Consider the following 10,221-nt stretch of genomic DNA (forward strand, 5'->3'; position numbering starts at 1 on the left):
TTTTACAACTTGTCAAGAACACAAGCAAATATGCAGAACATCTTCGACATTCCACACGAAAGGCTGACAAAGACTGGGTAGATATGTTACTTGGGATGAAATGGTAGCACACATTGGAGTGTTTGTATACATGGGAATATTCGATTTACCTGAAAGCAGAGATTACTGGCATAGCCAAGATATTGACTGCTCAATTGTTCGTGACTGTATGATCTTTGGTAGATACACAAAAATTTCAAAATATTTCCATATTAGTAATATAACTCAGGAAAAAAAACAGGAAGAGGAGGGTTTTGATGTGTTACATAAAATTAGGCGGGTTCTTGATGTAATGGAAACTTTTCATCAAAAGTATACACCAGATAGGGAATTAAGTGTCGACGAGGTTAAGGTTGCTTTTAAAGGACGTCATTACATAAAACATAATACATCCAAGGAAAGCCAACGAAGTGGGGATTTAAAGTTTGCTTTAGCAAGCTCCCATGGCTACGTTCTGCAGGGAAACGTGTACCAAGGGAAAAAGATAAACGAAATCGTGAAATGTTTCTTGGGATGCAAGTTGTAATGAATTTAATGAAAAACTATTTAGGGAAAAATCATCTTGTGTACTTTGAAACTATTTTTTCAAGGGTGACATCATGAAATTACTTATGAATAACACATACACATGCGCTACTACAAGATCATCTAGTAAAGAATGGCCTATGGAATTAAAATAGAGGAGAGAGTAGAATTTACAGAGCGGAAAAGTTACTGCAATGGTTTGGCATGATAATCAGGATATTTGTATCCTTCAAACCAATTGGGATCCTAATAACAAAGTCTATGTACAAAGAAAAACAGGAAAAGGTCTCTATGATCATGTTTTGATGACAAACTATGATCTCCTGTCCACATTTAAATGTACATGTACACCAAATATGTACATGGGTGGTGTTGGCAGAGCTGATCAAAGGAGGTGCTACTATGACTTAGGTAGGAAAACAAAAAAGTGGTGGAAATATTTATTTGCATTTGTCGTAAATACAGCTATAGTGAACAGTTTTATTCTGTACAAAGAAACCAATTCACCCTCAAATACCAGACATGGAGTAACACAGAAGAATTTTCGTTTAGCACTTTACAGGCAGATGATTGGGAAATTCTCCTCCCGCAAAGTATTAGGACTTAAAAGAATCCTTCCCATGAGCACATTTTCACAGAGACAGCAACACTCTCTTGTAAAGATTGTGGAGAGGAAAAAAGTGTGTGCCTATTGCAGCTTGAAGAAAAGGAAAACTCCTTCTGGTCTGAGCATAGAAACGTCATAGAAATGCATCGGCTGCGATTTACCACTTTGCATTACGATGTTATCTTCAATACCACCAAGAAAATGGAGTTGAAGTAGGGAATTAAATTCAATATAAGGTAAGGCAAACTTCATTCAATAAATTAATATATTCTTTAAACACATAAAAATTTTAAAATAAAACACTCAAATATATTTCAAGTTATTGTAAGTTAATTGAAGCAACCTGCGTAAGTTCCTCATCGCGAAGAAAAATAGGTCTACCAGTGGGGCAAATGGGTATTTAAACTTCGTGCATGACGAGGAAATGTTTATGGCCGGTTTTGGGCGGTTTAGGAAGAAGAGGGTTAAAGCCCTGTTTACACGACACATTAACACGTATGAGTTAATGTTTGTTTTCATGAATGATTTTTGTGGACCGGAACAGAACATGCACAAATGATAAGCCAAATTAGAACAGGTTCTATTTTCTGTTCATGCATTCACACAGGCTAGCTGGTTACATGGTGCATTTTTGTGTTAATTCAGGCTGTCAGACATTTAGACATTAACTTGTATGGGTTAATGTACCATGTAAACAGACCTTAATACAGTTTGTGTGATTGCTAGGAAACTTAATCAAAAAACATTAAGTTGAAATAGCAAAAACAAAGAAGGGGAATGAACAGAGAGAGGTTACGGGAATATTGGATAAGAAATGAGATGGTGATGTACAAAGAAGGGTATGCAGGGGAGGTGGCTGTGGGACAAGAGTGAAGGGGGAAGGAGAAGCTGTATGTCTGGTTGAACTAAATGGCCATCAAACTTCTCACTGAAAATTACCAGTCTGTTTTATTAATATGCCAGACTTCCACCATAGAAGGTAGATTGCACTTGCTTTAGACCTCAGAGTAGACATTTCAGTATTCAGTGTCTTAGCTGCAGTGCTTAATACCAAGATGCAGGGGTCCACATATCAAAATGTGCGAGTTGTAGAGAAAAAAATTAAAAAGCTTCAGGTTCGTGCAACGTCGGATAGCTGTGAGGCGCCTAAAGGCGCTTGTAGGGCTTAAATGCAGTTATTTTGAAGGCTGAGTTTCTCGAGCTGGATAAAACATTTTCTAGGGTATAAATGTAATATAAGAGTTCATTGGCCAAATTTTTCCACCGTTTTGTCGTACCTTTATTCCTTAATGCCGAAACGCTGCCCCAAAAGCGCCTGCCACACGCCCCTCCCACCTCCCTACCACCAGCCGCACCGCACGTCTCTTGATTCACGTGACACTCCTCAGTCCCGTGGATCCTCCCTCTTTTAACTTACGAGCTTGCAGAGTGGATATAGAGTGAAAAATTGACAAGCCGGTGACAATACGATTTAAATGCCGATGCAAGTTTATAAAAAGTACACTTTAAGCGAGAAGGAGTAGGAAAACTAGGATTTTCACTAGGTAAATATATCAAAACAATTGTATGACAACTCGATACTTTTCGTGCCTAACAATCAAAGTTAACTTTTGGTCATCATTTGACTAAGCATTCAGGCACGGCTATCCGACGTCGGACGAACCTGGAACTTCTTTAATAATTTTTTTCGCACCAATTCGCACATTTTGAGACCACGAATTCTTCAATCGGATCATTTATGAAAAATAAGCACCGGCCTAATGAGGCAGCGGGGGCCTTGGAGGAGAGACTGCTGGGAGAATTACTTTTTCATTATTATTTGAAGAGAGAATACTGGCCGGCAAAGTAATTTAGCTCGGTACCATCCAACACGGGCTGACTCAAAGTTTCCCCAAGCAGTGGGGTGATAAATTTTTGGGGTTTTGTAACTCCCAAAGCTCCCCTGGCTGCGTGCCTGCCCCATCCCCTTTTTTGTTTCGTAAACGAATGATTACTAACCAGGTGTCTCGCTGAATATAAAGTTTTAAAATTTCTTTAGAAATTATAGATTATACCTCATTCCAATCAAGCGGTTTCCTGAGGTTTCAAAATCGAACGGTGGCTGAATTATTGTAATTTGGAATTTGAATAACTCAGCCATCTGACGAAAAGAATACTAGTCCTCCGTCTTCAGTGGAAGTACTATTTAAAAGCAAAAAAGTAGCGCTCTGTATGGAACACAATTTTTGGAGCACAGGGTAGGGGCCTTGCGGGCTTAGGGTGAGAAATGTTTCCCGCGACGTGGTCTCGATCTAACAACCATTACCATCACAGCAGCACGTTTATGCCAATTGGCCACCGCAACTTATCGCGATGCCAGTCTTATAATGCCTAAAATACATACTAACAGGTTGGTGCCAAGAGGCTAGGGAAAGAACGGGTCAGTACATACAAGGAAAAAGATTACCCTTCCCCCAAGGAATTGCATACGCTCCATTACAATGTACGGGAAGTCACCATGGCACCAGGATGAATTACCACTTATCCATCCTAGTGACACAGTTTCATCCCCGTGTACTGCAATGGTATTCAGCGCATGCCAAACCTTGGTTCGACCCACAAAAAAACTAAAACTAACGCACCTAAAAAACCATGGTAACTGGAGGAAAACACCACATTTTCATCCAAGTGACAGTTTAATTAACGGTAAGATTTTTCTGGAATTAATTAGATTCCTTCAGCATGTATCATCTAACAAATACATAACGTCATAATATGGGGAAATAGAATGATAGAAACTCCAAAATACCGAAAATGAACAAGGATATTAAATTATTTTCCAAAGTGTTATCCGTTCCTTTGTTCTTACTAAAGCCGCAAATACTGCTGCTGAAAAATATGAATTATTACATAAATTATTCAGGATGCATTGGAGCATAAAATACGCACCACAATTCATAAAGAGATGGGAAATGTTGAGGTTCAAAGCATGTCTGGCATACTAAAAGAGTTTCCACCAGAAAGATATAGTGGATATTAGCTGTGGAAGGATTTTTAAAAATTTTTATGAATAAATCCCAACAGCTTAAGATCAAGAAGATATTTTTCCAACCCAAAAGCCCGCCTTTGGATTCTCATGAATAATTTTCAGAAGGTAATGATCGAGAAGTAATTCGGCCGACATAAAATCCCACCTCGGCACACAGTAAGTAATAGCATAAGTTAAATGCACTCTTTGGAAACTAGGGGAAGATATTTAAATTTTATGAGGACTTTGCAAAAATTCAGGGCTAAATATTATTTATTCGTCATAAAAAGTCACCTTCGAAACATCCTGTACAAGGACCATTCTTCCATTGCCTTTAAACGGCATAAAATATTAGGCCTAACGGATAATACCTTAGGCTGCGCAAACACCATTCGTTTTTATTATATTATGGAAACATTGATATAATAGAAATTTTGAAAAATATGTTATACTTTGTCATAAAAAAGTATATGTATCTTAAAAGTTTCTTTCTACCTCCATTACCAGTAATATTAAATGTCAGATCTGTTGTACAGCATTTTTAGACTGCGCATTGGGGCTAAAAATAGCGATATTCGTGATGAATTTCGAAATGTTTTCAGCTGCTCGATTATGTTTTAAGATTATGAAGAAAGCTTTGATAACAATGCAGATATCAATGGTGAAGCTAAAGATTTGAAACAGCTTTGGCTTCAGTATTATTGAGGGATTTGAACACAGATGCTGAACCTTAAACTTCACATTTTGCAATTTTTGGCAAAATAATGTGAAATGAGAATGCAAAATGGATTAATAAGAATGATTTTAATGGGTACCTACTTCGTAATTCAAGCTTTTTATTTTCATGGGATGATGACTTGACCGTATGCGTTAATACAAGTCGAGATGGCGAAGAGCACCAACGTGCAGGGGCGCAGCTAAAAATTAAGGTTAGGGGGGTTTTAGGAGCAACCAATACTTAGGTGTATGGGGTATTGCATACCCGTCAGGGTAAGCAGGAGTTGCGTGGGCCCTCCTTTAGAAAAGTTTTAAGACTAATGGTTCAAAATGGCGAGTTTTATGGCTATGAGGGCTATCAGATTAATCCTAACACTATTCTATAAGTAATACTGATCCAATTACGTAAAATGGATAAAACTTAAAAATTTCTCTGAGCTCTGGGGGAGGGGGGGGGGGGGGGTTAACCCCCAAAACCCCCCCTCGCTGCGCCACTGCCAATGAGAACCTCAAGAGGACCACAAATCGCTTGTTCAAGAACCCGGTCCTAAATACATAGGCCATATTATTCCTTTATTGCGCAAATTAGTGGACATTGAAAATTCCATCAAAGATCTGCCCTAGTAGAAAAAAGTGTGTTCATTCAGTGTTCTTTTTATGTTCATTTAATGTTCAAATTTTGTTCCTTCAATGTTCACCAAATGTTCACTTTATGTTCTTTTTATGTGTTTTGTGACAGAAAGAACATAAAAAGAACACAAAATGAACACTCGTCTGTGAACATAAAAAGAACATAATTTGAACACAAAATGAACACTTTTTTGAACATCAAAAGAACACAAAATGAACATAAAAAGAACATTTTGTTGAACAACAAAGAAAAAGCTTTCACGGAAGTCCCATCATTACCATGAATACTTTCACATTTTTGCGAATCAGATGTCAGTGTTTGGATAAATATCAAATCATTTTATTTCCAGCTTTTTTTATTAGAAACGAACTTAATAGTAGAAGCCATATGCTCAGGCCTTATCCCTGTTTAGTATGCAATAAAGTACATATTGAGAGTCTTTTCAGGTGTTCCTTGATTGCATTCTCGGATCGTTCAATGTCCATTTTTTGATGATATGCCTTCATTTTGGGATAATTTTCCCAGAAATTCATTATTTTAAATTTCTAGAAATATTATGGAAAACTGCTAAAAAATACAGTTTTGTGGATTTCAAGATGGCGAAATTCAAACTCATTTTTGGTAGACAAAGTCTCCAAAATCATCTGTATTACTTGTTTTATGTAAAGCTACTTGTCATGACACATGAACTGCAGTTATCCACAATCACCTCCAAGGAATGAGAATTTTGATACTGGTTTATTTTAAAGAACAACAAAGAAAAATGTTCATTTTGTGTTCAACATAGTGAACATAAAATGAACATATAAAAAAATGTTCAATTTGTGTTCACCATGGTGAACATAAAATGAACACAAAGTGAACATAAAATGAACGCATAAAAAAATGTTCATATTGTGTTCACCATGGTGAACATAAAATGAACTCAAAGGGAACATAAAGAAAAATGTTCATTTTGTGTTCACTGAGATGAACATAAAAAGAACATAAATTGAACATCAAAAGAACACACCAAGAAATTGGTGAACATAAAAGAACACCAAAAGAACATCAAAAGAACACTTGAACACTGAATGAACATATAAAGAACACCAAAAGAACACAATTTTTTCTACTAGGGTGTTGACTGTAGTTCCTGTTTTGTTTCCGATGCACGATTGCAGTCGAAAAATTTGTAAACAAGCCTTCCATAAAAGATAGGTAGGTAAAAATGATTTTATTTTCATTGATTTTGATCGCGATTTCGTTTTATTTCTTGCGTTCTTTTTTTCGTTAATACCCTTTTTAATGTGCAATGTTATCTTGTCCCCTTCTACTCACCATAAAATTTTATTGCACATAACATTTGATATTAAAGCTGTTTGGAGATGTTTCCCAGACGGCACAGGAAGTTTTCGTACCTAAATACGAGGGTGGACAATCAAGATACAAAAATCGCGCTTAGGAAGTTACTTAGAAGGTTTTGTTTCTTTATTTCCTTTAATGACGAAAAAAGATGCAAGAGGACTGGCAAATTCATATGCATCGATAAAATTGTATCTCATCGATAAAACTGTATTCGGTCTGGGACTATTTTCTTTCGCGGGTGGTGCCATCTGGTGCCATCGTGCCATATCCTCCTAGAAAGATCACATGTCTTCACAAGCTAGCACAAGGCGTTGGAGATCGCGTCGTTTACGTAACGTCTTACCACATTTCAGGGATTTTTGTGGTTAAGTTTGTGAAAAATAGAGTGTCTGGTAATAGTGAAGTTTCCCTTATTCTTTAATTTCATTCACTGGGCTTCAGAAACGTGTTTGTGAGATATTTTTGTTAAAAATGCCTTTCGTGTGTTTATTGTCGGGATGACGTAATGGAAACTCCGGGACATGGTTCAAGGTTTTAGCTTTCCAAAAGATCCTGAGTTGAAGAAGAAGTGCATTTGGGCGATAAGAAGAAAACATTTCACCCCTACGAAAAGCTGTGAGGTATGTACTCTTTCTCGCTGTAATTATTTGGATGTAATTTTAAGTTAGAAGTGGCTTCGGGATGTTGATGCATCAACATCCCGAACTATTCAGTACTGAAGTACTATAGTACTATTCAGTACTAAAAATGGTGATTCAAAATATTGTAGCAGCAATTCTTTTGAAAATTCTTGCATTTTAGTTGTCTTTTTTGTATTAATTCATTCGGTAAACGTGTGGTTAAAGGAGAAACTAGGAATAAGCTGCCAAGTTTATAGGTTCGAATATTGCTTCTTAGCTTGCCCTATGGTGTATTACACGTCGGCTTTCATCATTTCAAATTATCTTATGCTATAGTTTAAAACAATAAAAATATCAGGCATAAAAATATTTACTATATTTACGAGCCTAGTAATTTGATTTCTCATGCAGAAATACCAAAAATTGGAAATGATTTGACCTAATAAGTTACATGGTATTTTATTATTTATTAATTTTAGGTGTCTGAGCTTCACATCGGTCCTTGTGATATCAGAAAATAATCTGTGGCCTTGGACGAGAAGACGAGGAGAAAATTCTTGCTGAATTGGAGGTGCCCAGATTGGAGGAAGGTACCATTGCTTCACTGTTACCTGTCGCCAAGAAGACAGACATTGTGGCAGAAGTGACATATTTGTGGATGTGGATTTGATTTGTGCAAGTTGGTGCAGTGATAGTGGACGTTCATCGGAGAAAGTATTGACGATAGTTTGTATGTATCGACCAGTCCTCTTTTAAATAATTTTCTATTCGAAAGAGAATAAGAGTAATTGTTTCGCTAAATTAGATGTGGGATAGAAGAGAAAATTGGAAATATTATTGTGGTTGACAATAGAAAATACATAATATATGTATTGTATTTCTGTGGGTTTTTTCTTTCCTGCCTCTTTAAAATTTCTTGCGGTGGTGACTTCATGCAAAGTAAGTATAAAATCGGAGGTGTGATCTAAGAGATAACATGTTTTATTTTACAAGTGTTTATGCTGGTGATTTGGCAGGACTTTCATATTTTTAATAGGGTGATACATTTACTGCAGTGACCTAGGGACTTTTACTCATCCCAAATAATTTTTCAAATACTTTAGCGCCTGATATGGGTAAGTTTTAGTAGCTGAGACTGAACTATACGTTAATTTTTGCTTGCATTTTGATGAATTCGATCATACTAATAGCAGATGTGTCAGCAATCCTGTTTCATCGGCAATTTTTATTTAAAAATTTTATTTCGTCAGGCTTTAGGGTAAGCATTTTAATGCTCGTGGGCTATGTGATGTCTTATTTAGTGTCAAAATTAATAAGAATTTACTCTCATTAACATCTCAAGGTTTCCAAGTAAGTACGAGCCACTTAACAATGCTGGATGCTGGGGGTGCGTGAATTAGCCATGAGAATCTCATTTTTTGCAGAGTTATTTAAGTGGCCGAGTAAGTTTTGTAAGTTCTCAATGGGTAAATAATACTATATCATGAATTCTAATTACCATGAAAAACTCACAACCGACAAAACTTTGTCGGTCGTGAGTCTTTCATGGTAATTAGAATTCATGATATGGTGTTATTTACCTATTGAGAACTTACAATTCATAACGATTCGTATCAAGGTTCTCGCTACGGTCGGTAGCTATCGATTGTGTTGCGTTCGATACATTTTTCGATCGTGCGAGTTACGATATATCTAATGTCGACCTAATCGATTGAGATTAGCCTGAGTGCCGTGTTTCTGCGCGCTTCGTATCCAATCGTACGTGCTTAGTAGCGGACATTCACATGCTGCGTACGCGCTTCGTCGACAGGCCGCGAACGGAAATTATCCATTGACGAAAAGCGACGAAGCGGCATAGTATCCCCTTAGTCAATGGGTACTATGTACATACGAATTAGATACGGAGGGTTCTGTGCCGTCTGGGTTGTGTTTCCCTGCACATTAAAACTTTAAAGAGAGGTATTCCTGAAGTGGTATCATTCGCGATCATGATAAATAATCTTTCGATAAAATTCGTCCTACTAGCCCCAATCCATGCGAAGGAACTCCACTTTGCGCATTTGCACTAGATATTAAAATTCAGTTTTTACGTAATTCTATTGTGCGTATCATCCTCTCTTAAGCGTACGAAGGGAAACCGCAGTACCACCTTATTCATATTTCAAGAAATTGGTTGATTATTGTGAAAAATAATTAAGGAACGTTTTTTTATATTTAATCATGACAACCCATACAAAAAAATCTGTGCTGTGGCTGTACTAAAGCTGCACTGTAACTGTGCTAAAAGGGCTGTACTGTGACTCTACTTAAACTGCACTTGAATTGAAACATCGCAGTACAGTTATAGCACGGTCAGAGTGCAGTTGCCATAGCACAGTCACAGTGGAGTTGTCATAGCACAGTCACAGTGGAGTTGCCATAGCACAGTCGCCTTAGCACAGTCATAGTGCAGTTGCCATAGCACAGCCACAGTGCAGCTGCTTTAGCACAGTTTTTACTGTAATACTCTGTCCATGAATCAATAATTGAGTCTTGATGTGGCTATTGCATTCCCTGTATATCTTATTGAAAACAAGAAGCAGAATTAAATCAAGATAGGCCAATTAGCAGAGATATATAGTTCCCTTTTTAGGTGTTTGAAGATTGGTTGCCTGATCCAATCAGAAAACCGCAAAGAGATAACAGTGGCCAAAACGACTACACTCATTCGAATGTTGACTAGTCTAAG

The sequence above is a fragment of the Ischnura elegans genome, chromosome X (genome assembly GCF_921293095.1).
Source record: "Ischnura elegans chromosome X, ioIscEleg1.1, whole genome shotgun sequence".
Taxonomy (NCBI): domain Eukaryota; kingdom Metazoa; phylum Arthropoda; class Insecta; order Odonata; family Coenagrionidae; genus Ischnura; species Ischnura elegans.